Here is a 15,504-nt window from a genome sequence, read left to right as displayed (position 1 = left end):
ATGGTTTATATACCTACACACCACACACTATGGTAATTTCCACAAGCACAGAAATTATGATAAGTGCAAGCAATTAGAAAACAGCCATGTATTAGACATTTTGTCTAATATTCAAGGAGACTGTAAAATGTTTTTTCCCTGAGGCAGAGGACATATATCCAATTCTGCCGGAACTTGGCAACCCAGTAACTAACAAAGGAACTGAAACTTACAAGGCTTGTATTCAGAAACTTTTACCTCAGAGATGAAACCCAATGATATATTTTTTATCATAAATAGAATAAATGTAAAAATCAGATGAAAGGAATTCTACCTTATCAATATTATCAATAAATGATAGCCAAATTCCCCAAAAATGTGTAAACTTCAATGAAGGAAAGCCTTATCGTTTCAGTTGTTATTTATTATTCCTTCTCACTGAGCTTGACTTTCCTAGAAATTTGAGATAATTGACTTAAAGACAATAGCGAAGCAGTTCCGTTTAGAGGAGAGTTTGTTTACTAGCAAATCTATACTCATGGTGCTTAGTGTCATTTTATTTTACGTTATAATGTGAGCTGGGAAGTCTGATTCTATTTATTGCATGAGCACCATAATTAAAACCCCTTGGTGCTATATATGGTAAGCAATGAATGGGCCCATTAGATGTATTTAAATCCCCATTCTAAACTTCGATACTCGGAATCAAGTTTTTGCAAATTTAATTTGTCACAACTTCGAATGCATCTTTCTGGGCCTATCTTTTTTTTTTTTTTTTAAGTGAATTCGATAACCTGATTACATTAAGTAAGGTTTGTTTTTTACGTATATTTATAAAAAGAGTGTTACCAAACCAAATATTCGACCCAGGTGGATCATTAAAATATACAACCTCTACAAATGGAAACGTATCTTTAAAACATCGTGAACCAAGATAGTAGAGGTACTTGAGAGACTACTCTACTTTTAGTATTTTACAAGAGAAACATGGGTCTGGAATTTATCCCCAAGAATGAGGACTGAAGTTGCAGGAGTAGACAAGATAACCAAAGAAGAAAGTTATGAAGGAGGCAGGTGGACAAACGTCAATGGAAGCTTCTCCAGCTGGGTGTTGAAGGCAGTGGGCAGAGCCGAGGACACCAAAGGACAAGCCAGGGAAGTTGGAGGTGAATTGGGTGGCACAGTCAGTGGAACCGGCAGCGAGGAGCACCAGTCACTCTGGGTGCCGGAGTTGAGTAGACTAGAGAGAAGGTGGCATCTGAGCCAGCCAGCCCAATAGCTGTCCACAAATGACACATCTCCCATGACCCATTTACCTGTGTTCGTAGGGGCTCTCTCTCAACAGGCTGAAAGAGGAGATCATATCAGCATGATGGTTTTTTCTGTGAAGTTCAACACAAACACTGACAACGTAGAAATCATACCCTCTAAATGGGTTTTCTTTCTTTGAGATATGTCAGTATACCTCAAAGGTTATCAAATACCTAGTAAAACATATAAATAACAAATAACTTCGTATATATTCACGTACGTATACATATCTGTGGAAATGCCTTATTAAGTAACGTTCTTTGGCCAAAATAAAACGCAAGAAGGTGACACAAAGATACGTGAGTAGTCCGAGGGCAGGTGAAATTCAGTGTGAATATTATAGTATGCTAAATACTGTCCCCCCAAAGGGCCCATGTTCTAATCCCTGAAATCTGTGATTATTACCTTATATGCAAAAGAATGCTGTAGATGTGATTAAATTAAGGATCTTGAAATAGAGAGATTAGCCTGTAGTATCTAGTGGACCCTAAATGTGATCACAAGGGCCGTTTCGAGAGCGGGGAGGAAGATTTGAGTAAAGAAGGACAGGAGGAAGTCAGGGATGTGTCAATGGAAGCAGGAGGGCTGAGAGCGAGGAGAGGAAAAGTCCACAAGCCAAGGAATACAGACAGCCTCCAGATGCTGGAGACGTCAGGGAAGCAGATTTGCCCTTAGAGTCTCCAGAAGGAGCCAGCTCTGCGGACTGGCTAACCTTGATGTCAGCCCAATAAAACTGTCTCCAGGCTTCTGGCTTCCATACCCGTAAGAAGATAAAAATTTGTGTGATTTTAAGTCGCCAAGTTTGTGACCCTTTGTTATAGCAGCAGCAGGACACTAATGCAGACGCTTCTTTGGAAAAATATTCACACGTGTAGCACAACATGCTATCACACGTTTTTCTCTAGGAGAAAAAAAAAAAACGGGCAAACTTGGCAGCGTCCGTAATGGATGTTCCTTGAGGGGAAACCTTTCTCTTTTCCCCGCCAGTTCCGCTGCACAGAGCTCATCCCAGGTCAGCAGCACAGTTCTGTGGGACAGGGAGAGGGAGGCGTAAGGGAGACCTGATGAAGCTGGGTGGGAAAGAGGGGGTGGGGAAGCTGCCAGGCACAGATCAATGCAGAAGGGGCCCCAGCAACAGGCCACTTTTTGGGGCTCAGAAGGGTTCCTTCAGGCTCCAAGTCCGGGAGCACACGCTGAGGTCAGCAAGTACTACAGTGGAAGGTAGGGAAAGCACCAGAAATGCTGAAGACCTGGGAAAATGTGCTGCTTCGTCTTAAGATGCCATCAAAGTGCCTCGTGCCCTCAGGAATAGCGTTGACCATAAAACAAAAAGAACTTTAGGCAACTCACGATATAATTCTTTCTGGAACAACGCCTCCAGCCCAGGAAGCAAGGCTCCACGATGACCTGCTAAAGCCCTCGAAGGCCTGGAGGATGACAGTGAAATTACAAGAGTCGTGTGTACACAATGTGATGTGTGTGCCGTGCTCTCACAGTATGAAGAATGCACGAAAAGCACGTGAGGGGATAAAACCACCCACAGAAAGCTTAGAGAGCTGGGAGAGGAAGCAGCAGGCACTCTGCCTGGAACCGGAGGACACAGCGTTCAAGGGCAGGCAGAACAAAAGACCCTCCAGGAGGAGAAAGGAACCACCGAGAGAGCCTGGAGGGAAAAGAAGGGTGTGGTGAGAAGTCTGGAGGCAAGGCAAGCAGGACGGACGCTGTCAGAAGCAGAGGACGAGGAGGGGGGAGCGAATGACAGTAGCCACGAGGGAGTGACAAGAACCTAATTTCCAAGGGGTGCCGGGAGCAGAGCCAGGGAGCTGGCGGGAGGGAGTGAGAAGCCAGCCGGGAGAAAGGAAAGGAGGCCCCTGACCAGGTGGTGAGGAGCACAGGGAAGACCACTCCCCGGGACCGCGTCAAGATGTCCCGCACCGGATGTGCCCCGTGTTATAAGATGCACCCCTAGAAATGTGTCAGTACTAATAAATACGCACGTCTGCAAATGACTTACTTTCAGAGGGAGGCAGGAGGGAAGGGTTGGAAAACTTAGGATGAACGATCGCTCTTACTTATCTACATCCTGAGATGATTTCCGGGAAGAGTGAAAAGTGGGAGCTCTTGCAGCGGGCATTGCCCGTGACCCTCGTTTTAAAAGAATCCTTCTGCCTGCAGTGTGGAAGAGGGAAAATGGAAATGCGAGACGGGTTAGGAAGGCTGTTGCAGGCAATCCAGGGGGGTGAGGAAACCACACAGGGGCGGAGGATGCGGGCTCTGGGGAGAGGCCAGGCTCCACTGGGGAGAGGGAAATTGGAGGTAGAAAGCAGGAAGCGACAGAAAGCACCAGGATGACCTCAGTCTTCTCGGTGAGTCATGAGGTGAGGCTGTCTGCTGAGAGTGAGGGGGCAGGAGTTAAGCTCGGGTGTTCAGAGGAGGGCTGAGGTCTATAAATAGTCTTCTGATTAGCTAAGGAGTGAGCGTGTGAGTCTGTCCGGACGCCTTAGAAGCCTGACTGCAACCACTCGCTGGGTGCCAGGCACCCCCACTCTGTGTCCACTGCCGGAGGCGTGAGGTCCCACAAAGCCGGGAGAGACGGGCCTGACTCACAGAGCTGTGCAACCACGGGAGTCGTAGCCGTAGTGAAATAGTAGTAAGACCTCGAAGAAGCTGTGGATTCCAAAGTGGTTAGGACTCTGTAGCCGAGGATTTTTTGTTTGTGTTTTCAAAACATATGACTTGTACATCTACACATACGGACACATGCACAGAATGAATAGTCGCTAGAAATACACACACACATACACACATAAGTAATGACAGAAACCATTGGTTCAATATGTACTTGCTGAACACGTCCTATGTGCCAAGAACTATGCTAGACGCTGGAGAGGCAGTAATGAGCCAAAAAAGGTACCTGCCCTTATGGAGTGAACAGTCTGATGGTTAATACAAGGAGACGTTCAAACTGATGTAAAAGTGTCACGTGATTAGCGCCGTAAAGAGCCACACACTGGGCAGTGAGAAGGTAGGATCGACACAGGTCAGGGGTTGAGGAAGAACGGACTCTAGCCTGCCTTACGTCGCAGACTGGCTTGCCCGTGTTCTTCTCCCTAACTACATTATGATTCCTTCGAAGGTCGTGTGGATGGTTGCCTACTCTTCTCTGTTCACCACACCTGACACATGACCGGGCACACAGCAAGTGCTCAATCAATGTGTGTTTGGTGACCCGGCTGATTGGCTTGGGATATTTCTCAACAATGTGAGTGGCCTTCCTTTTCCAGGAAAACTACAGAGGGACATCTTAGTAATAATGGAATATCCCAAAAAAATTTTTTTTTAAAATGGCACATCCCCATTATCTTGAGGATTTGGCAGGAACAACCACACTCACATGCCACTGCCTGGACTGTCTCATCCCTAAAATGTAGTGTCATTGACACTTTTCCTTTTAAAAGAGCACAAATCACAGTGTTCTTCGCACTAACGTACATTGAGGATCTGTATACTTGTTTTTCCTTATTTTTCAAGGCAGCTTCCTTTGATTGACACAAGTTACAAGGGAACTGGGGAATAAATGTTTAATGGGTACAGAATTTCTGTCTGGGCTAATGAAAGGTTCTGGAAATGGATAGTGGAGATGGTTGTACAACGTCGTGAACGTACCTGCTGCCACTGAATACCCAATTAAAATTTTTTAAGTGGCAAATTTTATGTTGTGTGTATTTTACATAATTGAAAAAATCCAAAAATAATTAAAGCTTGGAAATTTTAAAAACAGAAAAAGATACTGATTATGAATAATTGTCCCCTTTTTCTTAAAGCCCTTCGTTTTGATCTGACTAAATCCCTCTCACTATATGGGGCACCTGGGTGGCCCAGTCGGTTGAGCATTTGACTTCGGCTCAGGTCATGATCTCGTGGTCTGTGAGTTCGAGCCCTGCGTCGGGCTCTGTGCTCAGAGCCTGGAGCCTGCTTCGGATTCTGTTTCTCCCTCTCTCTCTGCCCCTCCCCCATTCATGCCCTCTCTCTCTCTCTGTCAAAAATAAATAAACATTAAAAAAATTAATATTTAAAAAAATCCCTCTCACTAAAATCAGGCTCATGGACTGGGTCCTGCTCCTCTTATGTCCATTCTTCTGGAACCTTATGTTGCAGTCATGGATTCTCCCATCATGCATTTCTATCAGATGCCTCAGCGCTTTACTTGCACACATTCCCAATCTCTGGGATGCTATTCTCAGCCCTAACCTTCCAGAAAACACCTTCTCATGTACCTGAGCTTAGCCTCCTCTAGAGAACTTGTCCCAATACCCATTTCAAACCCTCCCCACCCCCATAGGGAAATGACTGCTCTCTCTCTCTCTTTCTCTCTCTCACATCCTCACTTACCCCCGTGTAGATCATTATCACGGCAAATATTACATCTAATGCAGTGGTTTATTTATAGGTCTGTCTTCCTGTGCTGCACCATGGGGCGCAGGGGCAAAAACCTTTGCTTATTTAGGTAGCATGATTTTAAGATCTCCGGCTTGAACTGTGTGACCTTGTGCAAGATGTTTAATCTCTTCTAAGTCAATTTCATCTTCCATACAATGGGAATAATAATAGCCTCTATGTCATAGAGTGGGTACGAGGAAGAAATGCAATAATGCGTGTGAAGGGCTCAGAGACGGTCTGACACACAAGCAACAACGAAGTGTTTGAATAAAGGAAGTACAATAAGCAGTGACAGTTGTTCAGGGGTTAAAAGGTTGAACATTTGAGGTCAAAAGTTGATAACAATGATTAAAATCCTAATCCCAAACGTTTATTTGGAAAGGCGCATAACCTCGTCCGCTCCCTCCTGGGGCAGCCTGATCAGGCCACAGAGGTCTAAGTATATCATGGTCATCTTAATCTTAGGCAACAAAAACAAAAACCCAAGGAGACCAATAAGAAAGGCTTATTGTAATAGGCTTCAAACCAGTGGAGGATCTTCATGCTTTAAAGAACATAAAGTGGTCCGGGGACCCTGGGTGGCTAAATTGGTTAAGAGTCTGACTCCTGGTTTCGGCTGGGGTCACTATCTCACAGTTTGTGAGTTCCAGCACCGCATCAGGCTCCGCGTTGACAGCACAGAGCCTGCCTGGGATTCTCTCTCTCCCTCTCTCTCTCTCTCCGCCCCTCGTCTGCTCTGTCTCTTAAAATAAACTTAAAAAAAAGAAGAAGAAAGAATGTTAAGTGCTCCTGCTATAGACTTTGAGATACTTTTGAATAAGTTTTCTATACCAACCCACTTACACCAAAACTTTGGCAAACTAGTCTCACTGCTGGAAGTTAGATCAGAAAGTAACCTTTTCCCTAAGTCAGCCTGGCTTTGGAGGTGGATTCCTATTTTACATGAGAAGATGCGGGCTATTTTCAAGGCAGGCAGCTGGCTTGTTCAGTGGAAACAAAACATCACGTGACACGTAGGCGTCATTTCTTAGAAGGCAAAGCTGACCGCAGTGGTCATTGCCAGAGACCTCCAGGTCCCTACCTGATTTTTATGCGGTCCCATTAAAGCTGACTCCACACCCAGCCTCAGGGGCGGAGCTTGTGACCCAGGCCTAAACCATCAGCATGTCTCATTTCCTGTCCACTGACTTTCACGGATCGTGCGTGGCCTAGTCAAAGCCAAATGAGATGCAGTGACATTTTCCCTGAATCTTTTGGGAAAGAGACTCTCACTCATAACCTCTGACCTAAAACATAGGAGAATGAATCAGGCTAGCAGGTAGGTACCTTTCTGGTACCCATAAAACTGAAAGCTGAAGTCAACCTAAAGGAAGCCAGAACAAAGAAATGGAGATTAGTTGTTTTTTTTTTTAACGTTTTATTTATTTTTGAGACAGAGAGAGACAGAGCATGAACGGGGGAGGGGCAGAGAGAGAGGGAGACACAGAATCTGAAACAGGCTCCAGGCTCTGAGCCATCAGCCCAGAGCCCGACGCGGGGCTCGAACTCACGGACCGCGAGATCGTGACCTGAGCTGAAGTCGGACGCTCAACCGACTGAGCCACCCAGGCGCCGCCCCAAAGAAATGGAGATTAAAAAACTAAGCAGGTGCTACCCATCTGCTTGAGTCCCGAATAGAGTTAAACCTGAAGTCAGCACTTTCAGCTTCTGAATCACTAAATTCCCTTTCTAAGCGAGTTTGGGTTGGGCTTTTCTGTAACTGCAACTAAATAATCCCAACTGGCCTTCATCAAAGCCACTCTTTCCAAACAGAAGCTCCATACTGTGATTCCCTAAAAAAGATAACCGGTTTCTCTAGAGAACTCACATATGAATGAATCAGGGCATATTCAAGAGAGTAAGTGTCTGGGTAAGAAAATCTCCCCTTTGGGGACGCCTGTGGTTCGTGTTTCTGTGTGGGCCAGGAAACTCCTATAAATTTCACCTGTTGACACATTTTCTTTGCAAGCATTTTGCTATTTCAGGGGGAGGAGCCGGAAATAGAGGTGGAGAAGGGAAAGCATGAGGCAAAATATGAATGATTATGCAGGAAGCAATATAGCTGATGGCCTTTCAGCAAAGGGCTGGCATGTGGGTACCTGCGGTATGAATTCATGGCGGAGGAACTAATCAGGCAACGTTATCTGATCTGGAACAACAAGAAAAAGAAAGAGCCTCTTTCCTTTGGTTTGATGTGTCTGAAAGCCTTTACCAAGGTGACAAGGCTGGTAACGGAAGTATCCCACCAGAAACTTTGCCTTTGGACTGTACTGAAGTGCGGACCTGGGATCTGGGTTGTTTTCCAGGGACCGTCTGTCATTTCATTTTCAGAACGAAGCTGGAGTTTTGTTCTATAAAAACAGGGCAGGTTCTGGATTGAAACCAAGAGTCGAACATGCTGATGCTTGAAGATAGAGAAGCACGGAGTTGCACAAATTCTTCTGAGTAATAGAGGCTGGTCTCAAGCCTGGGGCTGAGGAGGCTGTGGGAGCAGAACCAGAGTCTGTGAGGTTATTTCTTCCACGAAAAGAAAAAAAACCCACAGCAGCTATCTGAGTAATCTAAGTCCAAAGCCGCTCCCAGGGAAGGCAGCAGAGCTTTGCAGGAAAGGGCGTAAGAATTCGGTAGCAGGACTAGTTACATAATTTCTTCCCATCCCTAACCGGCTCTGGGGCCATAGACTAGTTAGTTTTCCTTCCTGAATCGGTTTCCTCGTCTATAAACTTCAGTTAGATTCTTGAGAGAAGCAAGTTAGTTGAATTACATCAAAAGTCCATGGCAGAGTGGGGGCGGGGAGTGGCGGGGGGACCTGGGTGGCTCAGTCTGTTGAACATCTGACTATGGCTCAGGTTCAGGTTGTGATCTCAGGGTTCGTGAGTTCGAGCCCTGCATCGGGCTCTCAACTCTCAGGGAGGAGCCTGCTTCGGATCCTCTGTCTCCTTCTCTCTCTGTCCCCTCCCCTGTTCACTCACTCACGCGTTCTCTCTCTCTCTCTCTCAAAAATAGATAAACATTAAAAAAAAAATGTTTTTGAAGGAGTCCCTTAAAAATTCAAATAAATGGTAATTGTCCAATGTCACTGAACCCAGGGAGACTTACAATGAACATGGGGCAGCAGGCACCTAGACGTGGAGACCTTGTTCGCATTTGGCAGGCAGAGGGGCCAAAGTCTCATTTTAATGTGATTTTTTTGCAGAATATCGATAGAAAAACACCAAGTTGAAGCCAAATTTCTGCGTTTCTGTAGATTCTTCTAAGCTCAGCAAAATTCCGACCCTAACCTGCAGAAAAGCCAACTCTACAATTTCAGACTGGGTAGGCATGAACCTAAAAGATTTTCATCGGGCCGTCTGTTTCTCAAGAGCAAGATCTGAATCTCATTCCTCTTTTTAGGCAAGAGGCATCACATGGTGCCTTAGTTATTGCTCAAGGAATTTTTATTCTCTTGTCTAGAAAAATGAATTCATCCTCCGGACAGCCAAACTGAACTGCTGTTGGAATGTGCTCGAAGTAGGAAGGAAGGGAGAAGGTGTACCTTTCTTGGGATATTAGTTAGGGTAAGGTTAAGCTGCTAAGGGGTAACAAAGAAACCCCCAAATTCAATGACTTAAATGTAGAGAGAAGTTTCTTTCTCTACCATGCAACGCTTCAAAGGGGAGTGAGCCTGCTGCACAGGTCTTTCTGAAATCCCCAGGGCACCGTCCTCACCAGCATGATCAGAGCTGGATCAATGGATTGAGAACATAAAAGAGCCTGGAGAAGCACACGCAGAAGCAGCACGCTTCACTTCTACTCATGTTCCATGAGCAAGAACTCAAGTCACATGGCCGTATCCAGCAAGAAGAGAGGTTATAGAACGATTGCACATTCATTGTTAAGAGGATTAAAGATGAGTCAATGATATTTTCCAAGAATATATCAGATAAAGGTCTTGCATAAGAATAAGTAAAGAACTCTCAGGGGCGCCTGGGTGGCTCAGTCCCTTGAGCGTCCTACTTGGGCTCATGTCACGGTCTCACAGTTCCCGAGTTTGAGCGCCGCATCGGGCTCCGTGCTGACAGCTCAGAGTCTGGAGCCTGTTTCAGATTCCGCGTCTCCCTCTCTCTCTGCCCTTCCCCTGCTCATGCTCTGTCTCTTTCTCTCTCAAAAAGAAATAAACACTCAAAAAAATAATAAAAAATAAACTCTCAACACTCAATAATTAGAAAACTCACAGCTCAAAAACAACGAATGCAAGACTTAAACAGCCACTAAATAATATAAACAGATGGTAAACGAGCACACAAAAACATGTTGAACATCAAGAGTCATTAGGAACATACAGGATACAGCACATCTGTTAGATGGGCTGAAGTCACAAAGATAGACTTTATGAATTGTTGGTGAAGACACAGAGAAACTAGAACCCTCATACATTGCTAGCATAGGAATCCAAAATGGTACAGTTTGTGAGGTTCTTCCAACATTAAGTGTATACCTACCTAGGGCCCCAGTCTTTCTGTCCCCAGATATGTACCTAATAATAATAACAAACAACAACAAAAGCATATGTCTCTACTCAGACTTACACACAAATGTTCATTGCAGCTTTATTTGTAATATCCCAAACCTGGGAACCACCAAATGCCCATCAAAAGTTGGACAGATAAACAAATTTTATAACATTCATCTGATGACATACAACTCAGCAATAAAAAGGAATGGACTCTTGAAAGACACACAGGTGGCATGGATGAATCTCAAAATAATTATACTGGGTGAAGAAAGGCAAACCAAAAAAAAAAAAAAAAAGCATGCATGATTCCATGTATATAAAATTCTAGAAAATGCAAACTAACTTATTGTAATAAAAAGAAGATCAATGGTCATCTGGGGAAGAGGAAGGGGCAGAGATGGGGGAATTACAAAGTGGTACAGAGAAACTTTTTGGTGTCTGTATCCTGACTGTGATGATGTTCTCATGGGGGAGAGATATGTCAAAAGTAATAACTTGTACACTTATGCAACTTATTGTATGTGCAATATACACATACGTATGCAACTTATTGTATGTCAGTTCTCCCACAATTTAAAAAGTGTGTGCCTTTTATTTATTTATTTTTTTAACGTTTATTTATTTTTGAGACAGAGAGAGATAGAGCATGAACAGGGGAGGGGCAGAGAGAGAGGGAGACACAGAATCTGAAACAGGCTCCAGGCTCTGAGCGGTCAGCCCAGAGCCCGACGCGGGGCTCAAACTCACGGACCGCGAGATCATGACCTGAGCTGAAGTCGGACGCTTAACCGACTGAGCCACCCAGGCGCCCCAATTCTTTATTTTTAAGGATAGTTATAAAAATGGAATTTGGTGGTCAGTCAGAAGTCTCCTCCACATACAGTTTCTTTGTGTTACTTTGACATTAAGTTCTGGGAGATTTGGATGAGAGGAAGAGAGACTATGAAAGGAAGACTCCTCTTGAGAAGTAAGGCTTAAGAGAACCGTCTGCAGCTGTGGCCCCAGCTTCTGGCTCACGTGCTTCTCCAGCACCAGCCAAGCTCCCAACTCTGGTCCCAATCCCTTACAGCGAACACACCCCATTCCGAACCGTCCCATTAAAATCCCCACCCACTACCAATCCACAGCACCAACGGCCAGGGACTTTGCCCTCCAGCCTCAGCCCTGCCTGCCAGACCACACCTTGCACGTAAGCCCTCCTGGCACTTCAGTTCACGTCCACCGGCCAAGTTTTTAGCTAGGTCGATGCTGACCTGGCCCGCTGGGTCATTTCACTTTCCCCGACCTTTCCAACAGAGGGAGAAAAGCTGTCGTATCTGCATCACACTGAAAACTGGCTGAAGACGTTTCCCCCGAGCTTCAGGTAGCATCAGTGGGACTTTCTCTCCCAAACCCCTTCAGAAGGCATTTTCAAGTCTAATCCCTTTTGCAGCGGCGTGCTCCTTGCCGACAGCACTGCGCATTCATTGGGGCGATACTCTGGAATCTTCCTACGTGAAAGACCGAAATAGATAAACCATCATATAGGAATTCTAGAGGGCTTGGGCGGGATGATTCTAAGAATTTTATCCGTCCACTTCAAGAAATTTCTTCTGTTGAGCTTTAGGATTACTACGGAAACAACCAAGGCTTTTGCCGATTTATCCCAGAATATCATCCTTGTTGGGGCACAGTTGTGCAGTGGTATTGCCACTGCAAAGGGGTTTTTGTTTGTTTGCTTGTTTGTTTTGTTTTTTGATCTGAATGGCTCAAAGTGGGATACCGGAACTAAGTTAGAAATAAGCCTGTATAAGAATGAGCAGATTTAAGGATTATAATTGGTTCTCATAAGCTCAATTCAGGAGACCTGGGGGAAGTGATCTTCATCTTCCAACATGTACTAAGGCATAGCCTGAGAGAGAGAGAGAGAGAGAGAGAGAGAGAGAGAGAGAGAGAGGGTTAGTTGAGTTGATCAGTGGAAACAGTGCCAACTGGAGTAGATACTGATGAATCAAGGAAATGTGTGAGAGAAAAGACAAAGCATAGAAAACGCCAGAGGTTAGCTAAATTGAATTTGGGGACAATGAGATCAGGGCTCTCCTGTTGACCGAAAGCCTTACCTCTTGGGTTCATTGGAGCAGGATTTGCAAAAACAAACTGCAGAAAAGCCTTTTCTTTAGCCAGAATTCTTAGTAGGCAGTCATGTGGGGGTAATGGCTCCCTTGTCTGCTCCCACTCCCTCCTCGCATTCAGCCCCTCTGACTTCTGCCTGAACGGAGAGAAGAACTGTTGCTGGAGCTCGGTGAAGTCAGTGGGGTCGGGGAGAGGGAGCCTCACTCGTAGTGGCACCTCTGTTCTGACAAAGGCCCTGGTGTCTTACCTTTCCCTGCATGGAAAGAGGCGGGAAGGGAGCTGGGAGTGATTGATGTCAGGCACTGTGCTAGGTGATTTCTCCTTCAACAGCTAACTTAACTCTTAAAATGCCCCCATGAGATGGGAATCATCAACCCCACTTTCACAGAATAAGGAGCCGAGGAGAATAATCTACACGATATTAAGCCTCAGGAAGGTTGAGGACGTTGCAGTAACTTCATAGCTACTCTGCGGTGCACTGGAGATTTGTTTCCACATCGGCCCCACTGTGGGAGCTGACTCCTCAGTGGTTTTGGAACCCTATTGTACAAGGTCCAATGTCCTGAATTATGACAGTCAGGTACTCGGTGATAAACGACATCCAGGTCTCGCAGGACGAAGGAGAGGGAAGGAGAGACCTTGATTCTGTCTGCCTCAGCTCACTAGCACATTCTGGTGTGGAGCCTTCCATTTTCAGGTGATTCACAAGAAAACAAGGTCAAGTCTACTTCTTTTGCTATAGACTCTTTTCTTTTCGTAGTTTTTTGAGATGTTATTGTAGACCGAGAGTTTAACATGTTTAATTCCAGCCTAGAAGCCAATGAAATAAAAATAGCAAAGCAAAACTGACTGGCAAATAAAGGAAATTAATTTAATAACAGATTTTGTTCAGTCTCTTGGGGCCTGCCCCAACGAGTATTCCCAAATACTTTTGGAGTGAGAGCATGGCCACTGCCAGAGTAAAAAGCCTCTCGATTACGGCTGCAGCAGGCAGAAACTATTATATGTATATGCAACACTGGCACACAGCTAAACTACACTTCCCAGCCTCCCTTGCAAGGAGGTCCAGCATCAGTCCTGCTCTGGTCAGTGGAAAATGAGCAGATTTGATATGCACTAACCCCAGGTCATAAAACCATGTGCAATTTTCCATGTGCTTTTCTCTTCCCAGCTGGCTGGCATATGTCAACTCCGGGGACCACCTTGGGAGCCACAAGATGGAAGGAGCCCAGGCATTTGAATCACACCGAGGAGGAGAGCTGTCCAGCCAGAAGTATCAGCCTTGGACCGTTACAGATCAAGATAGAACCTTTGAGTATGTAAAGCTGCTACGATGTGGGGATCTTCCTGTGAGAGCAGCCAGCACTCTCTTAGCCAATTTTCCAGAGCCTTGGTTCTGCTCACCTTCCCAGAGAGCGTGATGTGAACCCCAAAGCACCAGACCCAGGAGAATGAAAAGGAGGCTTCCAGAGAGGCAGGCCTACCTACTTCTGAGCCTTCAGGACTTTTCTTTCCTGCAGTTTGTGTTCCACCTCCAGGAAGTGTGGAGGGACCTTGGAAACTCTTTTCTTTATATGACTTAGAGAGCAGAATTCAGTTGTGGCACCAAGAACATACCTCACTGAAGGGTAAACTCATAAAGTGAAACATTTGTTTTCAGACTGATTGTGGGAAGAGACCAAAGTAATTAGCCAAAAAGAGTGAACGATAGGATTTTTATGTAGTTTTGTTGCTGTAAATAAGAAGTAGGCAAAACAACCATTGCCTGCCAGAAATCCTCAAAAGCTTGATTTTGTGACTAGAGAAGAGGTATGTGTGCCCGGAATCAATTGTTTGGGTGCAATATGACTTTTTTTTTTGAGGTGGGGGGAGGAGGACGAGCAGAGAGGGAGAGAGAGAATCTCAAGCAGGCCCCATGCTCAGGTTGGAGCCCAGCACAGGGCCAATCCCACACCACGACTCTGGGATCATGACCTGAGCCCAAGTCAAGACTCAGATGCTCCACGACTGAGCCATCCAGGCGCCCCAACAATGCGACGGTTTAAAGTGCTTGACAGTGTTTAAAACACTTTTTCCTTTAAACACATTTAAATTCACCCTTCCCACAAATGGGTTTAGTCCGGTAAACTACCTGTAATTATCTGAGCAACAAGCCGGTTTCATTTCGGCTTCTGTCAAATACTACACATTTTCCAACGTGTGGCATTACACTTAGGAGGTTTATTGATTGGTACCCTTCAGAATCCATGACGGGGGTGAGGTATGTGATTGGAAGGAGGTCTCTACCATAGTTAGGTGATGAAAGGGTTGGTGTGAAAGGTGTGTCTTCTCCAAGAATGGAGGAAATCCCTGAAAGAGAAGCAAGCGATGAGGTGCCAACTCGGGACGAAAGGATTTATACCCTTCGGTGCAGAGCCACTGCAGGGCTCTCAACGCTTGACCGGTTTGCATCGCGTAGGCAACCGGGGATTGTCACTGAAGCATAATTTCTCTTTGTCAGGATGCAGAAAGTGAAGGTCAGGGCTCTCCCCAGGTAAACTCATGCACCTGCCGAAGGACCGGAAAGCAACGAGACGATCTGAGTACCCTGCCTGCACACAGACCCAGAAGACGTGTGAAAACAAATAGCTTCCCTCTCAGTACGCTGGGAAGACACCCGAAGGTGGCACACTGGACCTTCAGAGCCAAAAGCCAGCATAAGAGGACCTGTGCTCTGCTCCAGGTGTCTTTAAGACGCTGCCATTTGTGTGCAGCTGGCCCTTTAAAAAGAGCTCGAGGCCAGAGAAACCTCATCCAGCAGAATTATTCAGTTTGTTTTAGCAACTGCTTCCCGAGCCCTGGTCTCCCATTACTTCATCTGCATTCCCCAGATGCTGACCCTGTCCCCTCTAAGCCCACAGCATTCCCCCCACCCCCGCCCCTCGGAGGCTTTCATAATCTCCTAGGGGACACTCCCAGGACGGAGCCCTGGCAGCCCCACAGGATGCCACCTCTCAGGTCACGGGTGGAACCTGACGCCCTTACCCAGCTTCTCTCGCTGCAATCCTACCTGCCCCAGATTTCAGGCCTGCGTCAGAGGCTGCCACCGGAGGAGGTAGGGAGGTGACCCTGTTTGGTCCTGCCCAGGC

At 45.9% G+C, this 15,504-nt stretch overlaps 1 long non-coding RNA gene across 1 annotated transcript; it reads right to left on the bottom strand.

The window, feature by feature from the left end:
* Nucleotides 1-14,072: 14,072 nt before the first annotated feature.
* Nucleotides 14,073-15,498, bottom strand: LOC128775323 (uncharacterized). Its single transcript, XR_008419977.1, has 2 exons — nt 15,426-15,498; nt 14,073-14,923 (listed from the first exon to the last, which is right to left on the bottom strand). It is a non-coding gene; the product is annotated as an uncharacterized LOC128775323 (long non-coding RNA).
* Nucleotides 15,499-15,504: the final 6 nt, after the last annotated feature.

Source organism: Panthera pardus, unplaced genomic scaffold (genome assembly GCF_024362965.1).
Source record: "Panthera pardus isolate Hobbes unplaced genomic scaffold, ASM2436296v1 HiC_scaffold_7, whole genome shotgun sequence".
NCBI classification, from domain to species: domain Eukaryota; kingdom Metazoa; phylum Chordata; class Mammalia; order Carnivora; family Felidae; genus Panthera; species Panthera pardus.
This window is presented reverse-complemented; position numbering and strand designations above follow the sequence as displayed.